Genomic DNA, 17,670 nt, shown 5'->3' with positions numbered 1-17,670 from the left:
CGTCGAATTTACAAGACAAACGATAGACATCAAAACGGCGTAGTGAGAAAGGAAAAAAAACAACATCAAGAAAACTAATTTCTCTTCGTCATACCTCTTTATCATGTTTAATATGGGTTGTGCATCACGCATCCCCGGAGGGAAAGAGCCAGACAGCCTGTTGGTCATCATCTGCTCAGGGAAGACTGAAAAGGGGCCAAGAGGGGGGTTGGGGACGGCGGCAGCTGAAAAAACAGGGCCCTGGAGACGGCTAGTCCAAGGCTACCCATAACACAACAGCTGGGATAATAGGAGCGACTCTGTACCGAGGAGAGAGGCGCGATGTGCACATCTGTGGAAAGAAAATAGCAGACTACATATCTAGACCCAGAGCAAACAAGACAGCGGGGGCCCTGGGGTTCAATTTGAGGTGTAATTGGAGGGAAAACTTACATTACGGCCTTTGTCTTTCAGCGTGTAAAAGGCAGCGTAAGGAGGAATTTAGAGGTGGAGAGGTTGATTTCGTTTGATTGGGGTCATCGTAAAAGATCCCTGTAATAGCAGCTGTTAGCGGTCCTGCTACAAATGAGCCACTCGCATGTGTCTGCCTAAAATAAAGTTGAGTCAGAAATGAAAATTCTGTCATTTTTACTCGCCGTCATGATGTTGCGTCAGGCTTGGTTCGATTGGCGTCAAAGAACAAACCGTTTTTGAATATGTCATAACCGGTATTTAATGCACCATTTTGAATGGTATAACACTATTGTTTTTATTTTTATTCCATTCATTAATAAGAGTCATTTAAGTATTAAGCAACAGCACACCATATACAAAATCAAAAGGTGATACAAAAAAGGGGAGGTGGTGCAATTATCTGATCATTTAAGAATTTTTTTGTCGTAAGTAAATTTATAGCATTTACAAAAGTGAGACTGATTTTTAAATAAATCTAACAAGGATAACAACAACAACAACAACAACAATAATAATAATAATAATACATTTGTTTACAGATAACAGTCACATGACTGATCATCATAAATATGTTTTCCATTTCTGATGCAGAAAAGCTAGTTCATGCATTCATGAGCTCTAGAGTGGATTGGGTAACACTTTTTTTATGGTACATATGTTACATGCAATTTTAATAACAATATAATTATGCATAATTACATGCAAGTAATCCTAAACCTAATTCCAACCCTATAGTAAGTAGAGTTCGGTATTAAAAGATAATAATTAAATGTATAATTACACTGTAACAGGGCCTCCTTAAAATAAAGAACAAGTATCTAAAATAATCAAAATTACTGTCTAAATGATACTTAAATAACTAGTTCCCACATACTAAAATATCATACGCTTGGAAGTACCATAAACAAACAAAAAAATAAACTGAATATTGGTAGTAATTAGAAAAGTCCCCTTAAAGAAATTGTCATTTTCCCATTTGGTTCCTAAACTCTGAAATAACCTTCCCAATAATGTTCAGGTCTCAGACACATTCTTTCTGTTTAAATCTAGATTAGAGATGCATCTCTTTAGCTGAACATTTATTTAATGCATCCCAAAAACTTGTTATCAAGTTATAGCTAAACAAGTGTTCATGATTATTCAGCAGCTCTTGACATTGTTCTTTATTTGCTTTTCTATTTCCACCGCAGGCAACCGTCCTGAGATAATAGGACATTGTACAAACTCCAGTCTGGATCCAGACTCTTAAGATGACTTTAGATGACCCAGCGCTCAGAAGAGATGATACCTAACTCTGAGAGGAACTCAAATGACGGCAACTTTAACTAAACATACAAAATGACTCATTTATATTAATTTTGAAAAATGCATCTCCTGTAAAGCTATATGAAAAGTGCTATACAAATAAATATGAAGCATTAATCCAAAGGCATGAGATTTATCACAGAGCCGCTGATTTATATTTAGATGTTCCAATGAGAAACAATTACTGTTCAAATAGGTCTACTGGGTCCTCTCTAATATACAATTTCCCTTTTCTGCATTTTGGTTGCACCACATGACTTTTGTTAGTCGCACCACATGACTTCCCCCCTTTTCATTCAATTTCATTATTTTAACGAGGATTGTTTGTTCTTTATAAAATCAGAACAGTTTAATCTTCAACATGTTTTGCCACAAAAATACCAAAATAAATTTTGTAATGCAGATTTAAAGCACATGCAATATACAAGAGGTAAAAAGAATGTTCTCTTTTGTTCCAAGTAAAAACAAAAATATAATAGTAACAAAATAAATAGAGACAACGCGGAGATGTATCAATCTGACATACGCTTCATCACCGTATACAGTAATATACACAAACAACTGAACCAAAAAACTAAACATCAGTTTTCAACAGATTTCCTGTGGTTTTGGGGTATACTGTAATCTGCTTGCAAAAAGATTATCACTTCACTGTGTTTGCAGAGTCTTCGTCAAAGTGAATTTTTGTAGAGTTCTTTTACACTTGTTTGCTATTTGCTTGGGATCCATTGTAGCTGGAAATGAAAAGAGCCATTGAATTGAATTCCCTTAGAGTTTGCAGGTCATGTTGCAAGTCCTTGGGACCACCTACAGATTTGCTAAACCTGCCAGTATATGACATTTATACTTTTAAACTTTGTTTATTTTCTCTCTCTGTGGGTCTAGAGTCCTCGGGAGTCAGGTCGCAAGGGGTTGGAATGCCTTCACAGAGTACAAAACATGAAAAAGACTCCAATATTAATACAGAGACGGGAAAGAAATTGACATTCTTCTTTCACATGCATGGACCGTCAAATGTTTGTAGGATCTATCGCAGAATTTCAATAGTCTTTAAAAAGCTAAAAATCATTTAAAAAATGGGATGGAAAATGAATTTCCTTGAAAAGTTTCCTGATTCATTTTCATTGTAACGCGTTTGTTATCTACAAATATACTTCATAAAATAGTTTGTTATAGGTCTTTTATTGTCATTGTGGAAAGGATGGAAACTGTGCAGTTTGATAATTTAATGAGTGATACAACAGTGCAGTGTTGGAATATAATGTTAATGTCAATCTTTTTATCTGAATGTTAAACCATTTACAGAAAAAAGAAATTCTGTAAATTGTGTATCTCTTTTATGACGACGCTAGCACATAAATGGCCTTGAAACTAGCACACATTGACTAAGACCCAAAACTTTTGTTTTCCCATTATAAAGATGAATTTCAATAAAAATGAGTATTCTTTGTTTAGTGTATTAGCAGCTATACAGAAATCGCTGTGCCATTTCTCACCGCGGCTCATATTGCAATAAACGCGCAGCCATTCCTATTATACAACCAAGATACAAGCACATACAACCACCGAGTCGTGCTATGAATTTCAAATCTGTTGCTATCTTAAAAGTGGGAACCTTTTATTCCACGTAGGGCTGCTACAATCCTATTATCCATTTATGACCTCCCTTTCTGCCATGTCAGGATTAGGCTTTGATAGCAGCAAAAAGCATTTTCCGCGACAGATGTACATTAATGGGTGTTGCCGGTGCCAATAACATTCTCTTTAGGCCAGCTGCATTTGAAGAGGGAAATGGGTCTATTAATTAGAGAAATTGTAGTTCAGTCACATGAGGCTTTATACCGATAGTTCAGTGCAATGACAGCATGTTGGGAAGGATGAATGACCTAATGAGAGGTCCTGACCTTAAATGCAAACAGGCAGTTTATGATAATAGCTCAGGATTGTATGTGTGGGCATTTTCATGGTTTTGTTTGGTTTCTGTTTGTTTGTAATGTATGTGTGTGTGTGTGTGTGTGTGTGTGTGTGTGTGTGCATGTTGCTTAATTAGTTACTTAATTAGTTGATTATTAGCATGCATATTACTAGAATATTAGCATTTTATACTAGTAATTAAGCACATATTAATGCTTTATTCTAATTCCCTTTTCCAATACCTAAACTTAATGAGTTCCATTATTAACCTAATAAGCAGCAAATTATGAATAATATATATGAAGAGTTCAGATGCAAAAGACTCTAAGTACGTCTGACATTTTTTTTAAATGAGCATTTCTATCTGGGTACTTTGTATAGGTTTCTATGTAAGTACTGCTGTTTCTCAGGGCCTTAAGGCTGGCATTTAGCACATTTGAAGTGAAAGTACTGAACATATACCACGTGCGAAGAACATTCACTGAGTGTTTTTATCTCATTTTTGACGAAGATGGCTTTTTAGAGGCTTTTGCTTTTCACGATTATATAATCATTTATAACATTATGTCTTTACATTTCGATCAATTTAATGCACCCTTGCTAATAAAAAAAAAATATTTTCTAAGTAAAAAAATAAGGGAATAACAATATAAAGTAAAATACAAAAATTACTCTAGACATTTTAAGAATAATTAATGAATTACTTTATTTACTTTGTTTATTCAAAAGATAATTGTGAACATTTTAAAATTAAGAAAATCTAACATACTCTACGAAATATATAAGAATATATTGTGAATTAAATTATTAATATTTACTTCTAAAAATATAACACAAATTTGTGCAAATGGTGTTGTCATGCACAGGTGGTGCAAGTTGTTTTTGCATATCTGGGATCATTTTGAATGAAAAATACTGAAGCAGAGTCAAAGCTTTGAGTTCTCACAATCTTCGACTAAAATTTCTTAGATGGTTGGCGTAGTTTATCAGTTTCAGTCACACTCTTGCCATCTCTGAATTGTGATTACAGGGTTGTCAGGATAGAGTCGAACCCTTTGAGACGGTCTAAAAAGGTAATTGGAGGGGAAACGCTAATGACACATTTATCAAACTGAACCAACACCTTAACCCACTTCTCAAATGACCTCCCACACAACACTGATTTACTGTGAATTAGACAGGACTCCATGTCCTCCATTTAAGAGTTTCCCTCGCATAGAAATGAACCTCTTCCTTTCAAACCAGAGCATTCAGCAACCTCATCTCAACAAAAGTCCTTTATTTAAGAAAATACTACACTTCTTTGAAATGCTAAAACCTGTCAGTTGTAAAGTCTTTTTTTTGACAATGAAAAGTACAATAACGTGTAAACAAAAACTTCAAATCTGTAATATAATATTACAAAATACAATACAATACAAAATCCATATGTGAAGAAGTGCACCTAATAGTATTAAATGTATACAGAATGAATGAAGGAATGAACTGATGGATGGATGGATGGATGGAATGATATATGAAAAGAATGAACGAATGAATTAATATATAGATTGACTGAATGAATAGATGGATGGACTGATATATGGAATGAATGAATGAATGAACAAACAAACTAATGAATAGATTAATAATGAGTGAATGAATTAACGGATGGAATTCTGACTTTATAAGTTGTGTGATATAAAGTCGCATTTTTGCCTTTTTATTTCACAATTTTAAGATATAAACTCGCAACTGCGAGTTCTAAAGTCTAATTTCGAGTGAAAAAAAGACTGATATGTTTTCAGAACTGCAGAACTTTATATAAAGTCAATATTCTGACTTCATTCTGACTCAATTCTTTTGTAACGCGCAATAACCTATATGTGTGTAAACGTATTTTTCTTAAATATATCCATGCATGTGTTTGTATTTATACATACACAATACATACACACAGTACACACAAAAACCTTTATTTTGGCTGCGATTAAAAGTGTGTGACGACTAACCAAGGGTGATTATTGTTACATTCGACCTAGTGACTGCAATAATTTATTTCATGTTCTGTAATATGCTCTTTTGTTTTTCACTGAACATGACGCTGTTTACAATTTAGCAGCTTGAATCTTCATTTCGAGATGAAAAGCTGTGTAGATCTTAGGAGGAATGATGCTACATTATCTGCATGCACTCCTCTATTCAGAGGTCGCGATTCAACACCTGTTGCTCGAGTGTTGGTTGCACAACTGGGAATTATGTTCGCGCACGCCTCAGCAATCCTTCCAAAGCTATTATCCCGAGGAGCCAAGCGCATGTGGGAAGGAAGCAGCCAGAGCGCTGGAGAAAAAGCTGCTATTCCTGAGATCAATAATGGTATCTATGTAATAACATGCTTGCTGGAAAGGATGTAGATTATTAGTGTAGGTCAGGCGCAAATATACCCACAAGTCATTGCGTTCAGTCGCAAGGCTTCATCTGATTCAATTTGTAATTGTTTACTCTAGAGGCAAGATTATATTCACAGGGGCCAACGTTACTGTGATGTGCTACATTTTTATTTTATTATTATTATTTTTTTTTTTAAATTGAACTGACCAAAATACGATGAATAGCTCAAAGTTAGGAGGGGAACAGTGCTGAAATGTAATTAAAGGAAAGGAAATGGATTTTTGAACGTCTGTTATGAGAAACGCAATCTTGCAAACTACATTTATGGATTTGGCACTTAACAGCACGGTAGCATCTACATTTAGATTTAAAGAGGCGGGGGCCACAGAGGCCTGTGAGGAACTGGACCATTGACTTTGAGTCATGTATCACAAATAATGTGTTTCAATGACCAAACAAATGTGCTGAAAATGGCTCTTTTTTATGTTTCAAATCCACATCGTTTATTTGTTCATTTTTTTCAATACTGTACTTAATATCAAAAATAGTTCTGTGATGTATACATATATAATAACTGTCTCTGAAATATGATTTGCATTATCTACTTTTATTACGAGATTGGAGATGTAGTAAAAGTGCATGTAGAACAAGGCATTAATGTATGCTTAATTAGCAATAAATGGCTAATATTCTAGCAATATGCATTCTAATAAGCAATGAATAGCTGTAAGCATAAAATAAAGTGTTAATTTATTTAACAGGACAAACAGTGAAAAACTTTCTTTTTTTTCTTTTATTAAGTTGGTTTCATTTTTTGTTTTTTATTTTATTTATTTATTTGTTATATTTAAAATGAAATATAAAATTAAATAAAAAAGTCGATTACAAAGCAGTGGGTCTGCCCAGCAGCCGTTCTCTGGAGCTCAGGTAATTCTGCAGGTTCTCACCTTCATTTGTCTTGATTCACTACAACCCTGGGTGCCATTCTGTAGCACACTTGTTTTTAATCATGGATGCTGGCCAGAATTTGCATACTATCTTGTTCTTGTCATTATCGTGCCAGCATAGGTCATTTTGTTAAGTCATCCACTGTCCTCTAAAGAAGATTAAAACTCCGAAGTTTTCACGTTCAAACAGTGCTGCACTTTAAAGAAATTAGAGTTGCTTCAAAACTATTTTCACTAAGAAACAGCTAGTGAATTTCACAAAAAATTCTGAAATGTTTATTCTGCAACTTTTCAAGTGCTTATACCATTTATTTATTATTATTGTTTAAAAAATAAATCATTATTTTCACATTTTCTGTAGAAGTTCAAAAGGTGATATCTTTCTTAAAGCATTATAATAGTTACTTATTATTATTATTATTATTATTATTATTATTATTATTATATAATTAATTTATTAATAATGTAAAACTAAGCCAAACCCTAACACAAACCCCAGCCATATAATAAGTGCATAGTTAATCTTACTCATTACTTTTCGGTCTTTTATTGCAATACACCAAATATTGCAGGAAGTCTACAAGATGTGTGCAAGCACAACATTTGTTGTAGTACTTTCACAGGTTAAATAAAGTGTCCAGCTCATTAATAAATGGTTCACATGTGGTTTACATGGTTTATGGTTTAGTGCTACCCAAAACATTTCTTGCCATTGAGCAATTACTGAAAGAGGAAAAATTGAATAAATAAGATTAATATGTAAGCTGTCGGTCAAGTCCAAAGCAAGATGCATGCAACCCAAAGCAAGTCATTATGTCATCGACATCTCAGACTCAAAGAAACGTGAAAATAAACTGGAATTTACAGACTAGAAATATTCTAATCAACAGTTAGAATGTCGATGTCAAGATAATGCCTTGATGTCAAGATAACACATTAAAATGTAAATGCCGTTTCAAAACTGTCCATTTAACAAAGAATGACAAAGACGCAACTGAATGGTAATGCTGTTTCATGAAGCAGAACATTTCTGACTTCTCTAACTAATGTATGTAGACTTTCATCTGAGCTAGCGAGTGCTAATATCTGCAGAGATCCAAATCTGATGATGATTAGTCATGCTCGCATTTCCATTCAAGACCCATTTTCACACACTGGGCTCTGCATTAAAATGAAACAAGAGTGTACCCCTCACATTATGCAGTCGCAAAGAACAAGAGTTATTCCTGACACACAGCTTCTGTTTTTGAAAGGGAACCAAATTAGCATTCAGCCTCTAGATAAAATGTCATTCTGGGACTCAGCCATCTTCATAATACTATAATTAGTATTTCATACGCATTATCATCTTCTCGTGATGAGATAACTGCATTTATTAGGAAATCTGCCTCGTCCACCACTGGTAGCCCGTGATTCAAGATTTAGAGTATGGTTTCTTAAAGTAATTGGTGCTTAAATTCTGGCAAGCCTTTGGTGTGTGATTCAGTGAGTAAGATAACTTGATTTTGGTTCAGATTTTACATGGATGTCAAATGAATTACATCATATGAACGAAACTTTACAAATTCATTATGACACCAACAGTATGTGAAAAAAGGTTGAGTGTTTTGTCTTTATTATTGTGTTAAACTTCATAACTTAGCATTACAGAAGAGCCATCAAATTTGATTGGACAGCATTTTATTGCATAACAACAGATATAAGAAGCATTTTCTCTGTCCTTTTTAAAAGTTAGAAGCAGTTGATTTTGTTACCCTAACTGTGTATGATTATTACAATATTTCCCAGCTGTCAAAGGTCCTCTTAGGATAGGCCTGCAGCCCAGCAGTCATTGCCAAAGAGATGTTGCCAAATATGTAAAATAATATAATCATTCTCAGTTATGTAAATGGCAACAGATTTTAGACAAACGTTTCATTTGGAGCGTAATATTTGTTTATACAAAAGCAACTATTGGGAAAATATTCCTCTAACTACATTTTTTAAAAAGTCCAAAAACATACTTATACATACAACTTTCTTCAGTTTCCTGAACCATGGAGTCAGTGAAATACCAACATTTTTAAACCAATTTATATTTTCAAATTTTACACAGGAGCGGATTATCAATAAATAAAGAGTTTTTATACAATTCCCTCAGATTACTTTTACCGTTGTGCATGATTTCTAAACTTTACAGTAGTAATACATTTTTGATGTTTGAATCACATAAGCTGCTCCATATGTATGGGTTTTCTGACATAGTAAACTTGCCCAGTAGCTCACCTTGGAAGGCACACATTTGCATGAAACATTGAAAGTTATGATAAAAGAAGCCAGCCAAAATTGCATGGCTTTAGCAAATGTGTTTTTATATTTTGTTAACACCATTGGTTAAGTTTAGCGTAGGTGGCACATATTTTTTTCTCTCAAAACAATACAGCATTAACATTCATTAACATTCAATTTGACACCGTCAACACTTAAACACAAACGTACAATTTTTAAAGTGTGCAAGAAGCAGTCTAATACGTTTTTGCAGAAAACTCACCACACGCGCATTTTTCAAATGAGTCTTGGATGAAATAAATGCCATTGTTTGTGGCCATATGAAATGTGTGTGTGTGTATCTTGGTGTGGGTAAGTTGAAAGCACGGAGTTCAGCCCCCTTTAAAGATCTTCTATAACCTTCCAGTCCTCCAGAGAATGAAAGCAAAATGTGCCCTTTCTGCAAAGGGGGAAATTGCTTGTGAAAAGCCAATGACAGAATTCTAACCTTGGTCACATTCAAGGTCCCCTCGACCAGCCAGTCCACTGTCGGAACTGATAGAATCAACAGCATTGTGTGTGGGTTTGATTGACAGGTCAGGAGGAGACATCTGTCTGGGGTGAAGTGGAGTCCCAGGATGTGACACACACACAGCTATGGGTGAAAACGGCAGCCTTTGAGATGCACGTAACGCCTACAGGCCTGGCAAAAAGAGTGCTGAGAAAAACAGATAAACAATCTTCACTGATAAAAAACAATATTGCGCTCAATCTGCATTAAAATAGTCTTGGATTTGAGACTCTGTCTTAGATATTAGAAATGCACGTGGCTGTATATTTATTACAAAGTAATTGTAAGGGGTTTAGTGTAATAATTTTAACATTTTGTAAAGCTCTAAATGTCTTGTTTTAGCCTAAAAAGGAGAGCAGAAAAACTCACAACAACATGTAGTGCATTTGGCATGCATATTCAGAATATAACAATGACCATTTGGATATGCTGTCACACTTTGTAGTAGGAGGCCTTAACTACTAAGCACTTGCATCAAAAAATGTTGGTCATATTGTATTGCTAAACACTTTTGCTGCTGTTGAGGTGAGATACGGTAAGGTTAGGGACAGGTTGGATGGTATGGGTAGGTTTAAGGGTGTACTAAATTGTACTAAATTATTAATTTAAATATAAGTATAACATAGTTAAAGCCACCTAATAAACAATAAAATGGGTACCCAAATTTTCAGTTAATGTTACAATCAAATTCCAACACAATGATTTAGCGAGAACAGTTTTGTATTGTTAAAGTATACATTTGAGATGCATTTCGGTATTTTCTTACAAATACCTTTTTGATGTTGTTTGTTTGATTGCACATGCTTTTTTTTATGGGCCATTGTAATGGTAAAGAGCCATTTGCACGTTTATTTTGTTATTTTGCAAGAATATGCAGCACAGCACACGAGTCCACAAGACATTCCCACAGTAAGAACATACTTACATCAGTTTATCAGGGGACCAAAATAATACATCAAACATTAGCATCTTGCTGCATGTCTGGCCAGCAGGCCAGTGTGTTCAAACAGGCTCCCCCAGGAGAATATCTTGAGCTGATTCTGAAAGTGCCGCCCACAGGAGGTTTGGGTCCGCTCGAACGGCCGCTCTAATTTGACGTGCGCATTTGCACGAGGCGTTTGCCTCGTCACTCACTTTAAAGTGTCACAACCCCTCCAGATGTACATCCTCTCCTCCAACTCTTCGTTGACTATGCTTAATTCATTACCGGCCCCTATGATTCCCACGCTTTCTCTGGAGATTCGTCCACGGCTGATCGTATAATTCACATATGTGTTGATTGCCGTCTGTTTATGGCAGGATGCTGTCTGTTAAAAGGGTCAGCGTGATTACTCTTGTCAAAAGAGGTTAGGAGCTGTCAAACTAGCTTCCAGGCCAACTGTTTCGGGTTCTGTGCACGGCTCCTGGGGCCCACAGAACGCCCTTGCCTGAGTCCCTCGACTCGAGCGTATGTCAGCTTCTGCAGTTGATTGACTATTTATGAGCAAGTGGTTTGATTGAAAACACAGTCTTTCTAGAGTACTGGTCATGTATACCCTTGTGGAATGACAGTCCTACTTGTAATTTTGTTGGCCGTAATTAACAGCCTTCAGGTAATCTGACAGAAATGACAAAACTGAGACTAAGACAGGAAACGGAGACAACCGTACATGCCGGAACTGTGTCTTCTGATCAGATTATCTTCTAAATAAAAAAATAATTGCACATGTATATTTTCACTTAAAATAGAAAAGATCTTTTCGATGAAATCAGAGAACTAAGTCCCCATAAACATCAACGCAATTGAAATGATCCAACTCCAGAAATGTACACGAGTCCATGTGAAATCAGTAGCTCAACAAAGACAACAAAAATTTTCTCAACCCAGAGTACGTCTTACGCCATTGTAGAGAGTTTCACAATGCATACGCATGCTTTCCCCTAAACATAAGCTACGCCTGTTATGCAGATTACATTCATGCGCATGCTTTCCCCAAACTGTCGATTCTTGTAGCATTGCTGAACTAAAAATTAAGCCACCGATGTCACGCGAACTGTTTTACCGATGCATTTCTTGACCTGGATCATTTCAGTGGTCTTCTGAAGATAAATGATCAATTTAATAGCCATTTGCAATGTTTATAAGAAGTGTACTTATTTTGTTGTTTTGTCTAGATAGATATGTAATTACATGTGTAAGTAAATACACAACACATAAATACAATAGAACAGTTTGCAAAGAAATTGCATTAACTATTTCTGTGGCAGCAGCACACTTTAAAATATTTAATAAAAGCAATTTAGACTAGAAAAAAGAAATATGAAGACTTACTAATTGATAAGGTCAGAAAATGACTCTTAATATACATTTAAACTATAATGCATTTATTACAATTTAACAGCAATTAATGAGCAAAAAACATCAAAAACAGTACAAAACATTACTTTCGGTTCTTAGTACATTATTTCTGTAATATTTATTAAGTTCATGCAACTGTAGTCAGTCTCTTAAATGTCAGAATGTCACATAACATCACACTGAAGCTAAATTTTAATAAATGGCAAGCTCCTGGAAAATCCAATTAAATCTTGTAATTACTTTATTATTTTTTTCAGACAATCCAACTAAGTTAGTGTCCTTACGCAACTTTTACATCTTCTTTTCACACATCCATATATAATTTAATTATTTATTTCATCATACATTATTTATTTATTTATTGAACTGTTCAAGTATGATTACGATTCCTGAATTGAGTTTTGCATTACAAAACAATGTCTAATAAACTTCAGAGGAATTGGATATTTCTTTATGAATATAAATACCAAATAAAAATACAAAGCACTTTCTTTCTTTTTTTTTTAATGAAAGTTAATTGAGCCTTTATTCAAACACAAGCACACACACAAAAAATGTGGATTCAGCAGCAAACTTCGCTTTGTGCTATAAATATCTGATATACCTGCTTAGATAGTGGATTTTGTGATTGCAAACAATCCACAAATTCTCTCTCTGTGGGTACTTTACAAACAGCAGATTGCAGCAAAACAAATATCACCCATAAACCTGTGTTCAGATGCAGAAACCGCCTCAACCAATAAGCGAAATTTACCTGACAATCAAAACTGCGGTATATGGGAATATATGAATAAATAAAAATAAGGTCTGATTGATTTAACAGTCAAACATTTCAGATTAATTAAAAATGGTGCTAAATTTAACAAAGTTAACACATTTCACTAATTTGATATTGAAATGGCTTGCACACCCTGTCAGTGGGTCTTTCAATGATAATTTGATAATTAGCTAATTATATTAAAAAATATGACTGAAAAAAGTAGGAAATGTAAAGGCTACTGCAGTCATTTTCTGGTAAAATGTAAAGAACAACTTTTTTGTGTGTCACTAAACAGATCATTTGGTGAATAATTTGGTTATCCCTTTATGGAACCTGAAGATTAAGAAATGTATCCAAGATACTAATAAGTTAAAGAAATGTTTATTGTTGTAAAAATAATACTCTGAAGGACTTCTTTGGTGAAAATGGTTAGAAAGCATATATATATATATATATATATATATATATATATATATATATATATATATATACAGAATAAATTGATAAATATCATGTCAAGTTTTTTGCGGAATTGCACCACATGACGCTTCAAATTTGAACTAACCTAATCTGACATTTTAATATTTAATTGTGTCTGCAGAGATAATCTCTAGATATTATTTCCTGTTTTATGTTTTTCCTCCGAAAAATATTAATATGTTTACAACAAGAAAAACTAAATCTTCCATGTCTATCATATAATATTTTTGACATTTTACTCTCCAGAAGAAACTGACCCAGCATCACTGACCTAAATATTAATAAAACTCCATGGCACTTACAGTAAGATTGAAACTGGTTGCTCTTCACCTTCAAAATCTGAGTTATTGCTGATGTCTCAAGTGCATGCATGGACACACAGGCTGTAAGAAACAGACTTCAGAGCAGAGAGATTCTGGGAGTGTTAATGGAAGAGCTCCACAGACAGGCAGTGATTCTGACCTTGGTGTAATCTCACTGACCTCATGAATGATTGATAAATAAATATGAAACTCAAGTCATCTTCAGAGGCTGAAGAATCTAATCCCATCAGTAGCAGTGCCTGCGCAGCCTGGTCTGAAGCAGACCTGTTTGTTCTTGCTGATTAAATGACAGCAGATGAACCGTCTGTTAAAGATGGGGTGACCAAGACTAAAGCATTCGGCAGGTTTGTCCCTGTCACAAACATTAAATGGATAATTCACCTAAAAATGTTAATATTATTCATGGACCCCTTTTTACGTTTTTATGGCCCAAAAACAGTGGAAACTTTCTCCAAAATAAAAAAGGTTTTAAACAGACTTATGTACCAATTTCAAGAAAATTTTACATTTAATGAATGATCATGAAAATTGTTATGCGGTGCGACCATCAAGTAAATATCAAACTACTGGTTTGATAGTTTTTATTTTTATGTGAAAGGTAAAGGATCTTTTTTAGGTAAAGGCATTAAAAATTATGCACTATTTAGTCATCTTTATATTGTCCCAAGCCCATTTGACTTTCTTTTTATGAAAATGTTTTTACGCCAGAAATGTGCATTATTTTCTCTATTTCTACTCTATTTAATCTTATTGCTGCATGTGTGGAAGAAACATTTAAGACCTTAGAGAGATCACATTTCATATTTTTGTGGGAAATATGTTTCCTGTGCCATTAACGTGCATTTGTCTTTTGTTGGTGATAATTGTTCTGCTACAACAGTTTTCGTTGCATTTGGCAATTATTATTCCACGGCTCAAAATGTAAAAAATCCCAATGGTTTTTAGATTTTAAGAAGGCAGGAGGCTCTAATGTGGAGAAATTTAGGCCATGCATTAGACAAGCTTTCACCACACACAAACACATACAGTATATATATCAGCACATTCACAAACAGCAACCATTCTAAAAGAAGTATTGCCTTACAGACACAGACAGATATGCCCTCTAGACAAAGGGTTACTGACTTAACAAAATTCAGCACCGCTGTTGTTGTGCTTTAAGCTTAACTCTCAAACCTCAGCAGTTATCTGGGGTTCTATTCCACAACAGTCCCAGACAAGTGCTTTAAAATAACTTTTGTTCCTAGACAATAGACAGCGTTGAGCTGAATTGTTAGTCAATACTAATTTCAGCCCTCAGCATGTGCTCTTCCAGAAGATATTCCTTCATAGATTTTTCTTTATTTATTCTTGTCCTCACTCTACATTATAAGGCCCAGAAGATAAATGACTCTTGTATCTTTAGATGTTAATATTACATTCAAATGACCTCTCAGAAGAGAACCACTGCCGGGTAGTGTGTAACCTAAAACCCGGGCAACATTACTCCATTCCAGGCCACTGTCTGACCTCCTCCATCACTCTTTTCAATGAAGCACCGCTACAGATGAAATATAAAAACTTTGTTTTGGTTTAAATTGGTTTAACCAGGTTCCATTAAATTATATGGGTCTTATATGATTGTTTACATATTTACTCCCCTTAAAGATCAGATTATTTATTGAAACCATCAGTCAAAAAATGGATTATTCAATATTTTAAATGAATAAAATGTAAATTTTTGGTTTATCATCATTTTAGAGCACTTTGTACATTTATGGTGCTTTTCATCCATTTTGAAGCTTCATATAGATCAGGTATATAGTTTTGGCAAAACTGTCCAAAATTTACTATTAGAAAGAAAGATTCATATTTCTGGTCCACAAACTTCCATTCACTCATCACCAGATGTCATCTCCTCTCCACAATGACTCTTGATTGTATTTCACTTTGGACTTCAATTCCCATCACCCATTGCACTGACAACACACACACATACCTGATTGCACTCATCACACGCTCACCTGCATTCAATCATTCTCACACCATAAATATCAGCTATAAACTCGGTTCAATGCCGAGTATTGTTTAGCGTTTAGCACTCTCCTAGTGTTTGCTACATTATGGAGCCCTATGATTTCCATAGTTACTTCCAGTCTAGTCTCTTGCTGGGATTATCTGTTATTGCCTCTTTTTTGGATTAACCCTTGTCTTGCCATTTCTGACTGTCACGTTTGTGGTTTTGCGGGAGAGAGCACTCGAGAAGCGAAATAAACTTAAACAGATTTAATCCAAACGGGTAAAATAAATATACAAAGGCAGGCAGGCAGAACAAAAACCACGTATATACATCGTATATACACATTGACGATCGGACAAACTCAAGACAAACACACAGGAATTAAATATACAACGTAATAGACTAAACTAACAAGGAGCAGGTGAAGATAATTACACAATTAACACGAAGGGAAGGTACAGAGAGCACATGGCATGAGACAAAAACAATAACATAGTCCAGAGATGTGACACTGACTGTGTTTGCTCCTAGTTTTTGCTGTGTTATTATTACTTTGCTTTAGAGATGTTGCGACAGCTCATAATTCATAATTCGCTTAATCGGAAATATGGAAATATTAGTCAGAAATATGCCCTACACCAAATATACTGGTGGCCTGCACAAGGCAGATGGAAAGAACACCCAAAAATGTATCGCCAAATAACTTTTATGAATGATCTGCAGGAGTTCACATTACATGGAACGAGGCTGAAATCACAGCCACAGATCAAAGCCATTGGAGAATGGCTGCCGGAGGGATCAAGGTTACGGTAAGGCCTTTTGGAGAACTAAAGTGTACGTTGCATGTGTACTTCAGAATCTACCACAAGTAGCAGGTAATATGAGTACTTTTCAACTCCTGTTATGCAAATATATTGTAAATTCAGACATACTAGGCTTTGACATACTGTTTTCACCTACTACATAGCAGGAAATTATTCATGCGCTGATGCAGCCATTTATTCAGTCAAGGTAAGGCTTTGAATCATTATGCAAGTCATTAAATCATTCTTTCAACCAATTAGTGAAACTGATTAAATTGATAGTTCACCTAAAAATGGAAAGTCTACCTTTAATTACTTAGCCACATGCTGTTTCAAACCCATAAGACCTTCATTTATCTTCAGAACACAAATTAAAGGGGTTATCGGATGCCCATTTTCCACAAGTTGATATGATTTTTTTAGGATCTTAATGAAAGGTTTTTATTTTTGGTTAAAATTTATTTTTCTGCCTTGTCAAAATCAGCTATCTTTTCAAACCGTTTTAGTCCCTGTTGCTTTAAATGCTAATGAGCTCTGCTTACCCCACCCCTCTCTTCCATGGGGTGAAGAGCCGTGAACTTACATGCATTTAAGTAGATCAGGAATTGACGTGTTCCCTTTAAAATTAAAATAAATAGTAATCCTCTGCATCTTCAACAGCTAAATGACGACTGCTATAGTCATTATTACATCCAACATTGTGTGCCATTGCAAAGTCCATCCCTCACAGCCTTGTTTTCATCTGTAATAAATTCAGTATAACTTCTAACCTAGTCTGTGAATTGCAAAACATGTTTTATGTGGCCATTATTTATTCAGCCTACTGTTGAACAATACCTGTAGGTGGGACTGACAGTCAGCAGGTTTCAACAATAAACTGTCATTGATTCTAAAAGCTGATGAGGTAATAAATCTGCTCAGAGAACCTGGGAACTGTTTTCTTAATAACTGTGCACAGTTTACAGTGTAACTGAGTTTTAATTACAATGGCTGTATGTAAACAAATATCTCCAGTGACCTATAATTAAAATGTCTTTTTTTATTATTTAAATGAACCACGGATGAGAATTTTGATTTCGGCTCTTACTAAACAGCAACACAAGTCCTCAAATCAGCTGAACATCTGATTCAAGGTGATAGCTGCAATGGAGACTAGCACA

The sequence above is a fragment of the Puntigrus tetrazona genome, chromosome 15 (assembly GCF_018831695.1).
Source record: "Puntigrus tetrazona isolate hp1 chromosome 15, ASM1883169v1, whole genome shotgun sequence".
Lineage (NCBI taxonomy): Eukaryota > Metazoa > Chordata > Actinopteri > Cypriniformes > Cyprinidae > Puntigrus > Puntigrus tetrazona.
The sequence above is the reverse complement of the archived record's forward strand: the minus strand, read 5'-3'. Positions refer to the sequence as shown.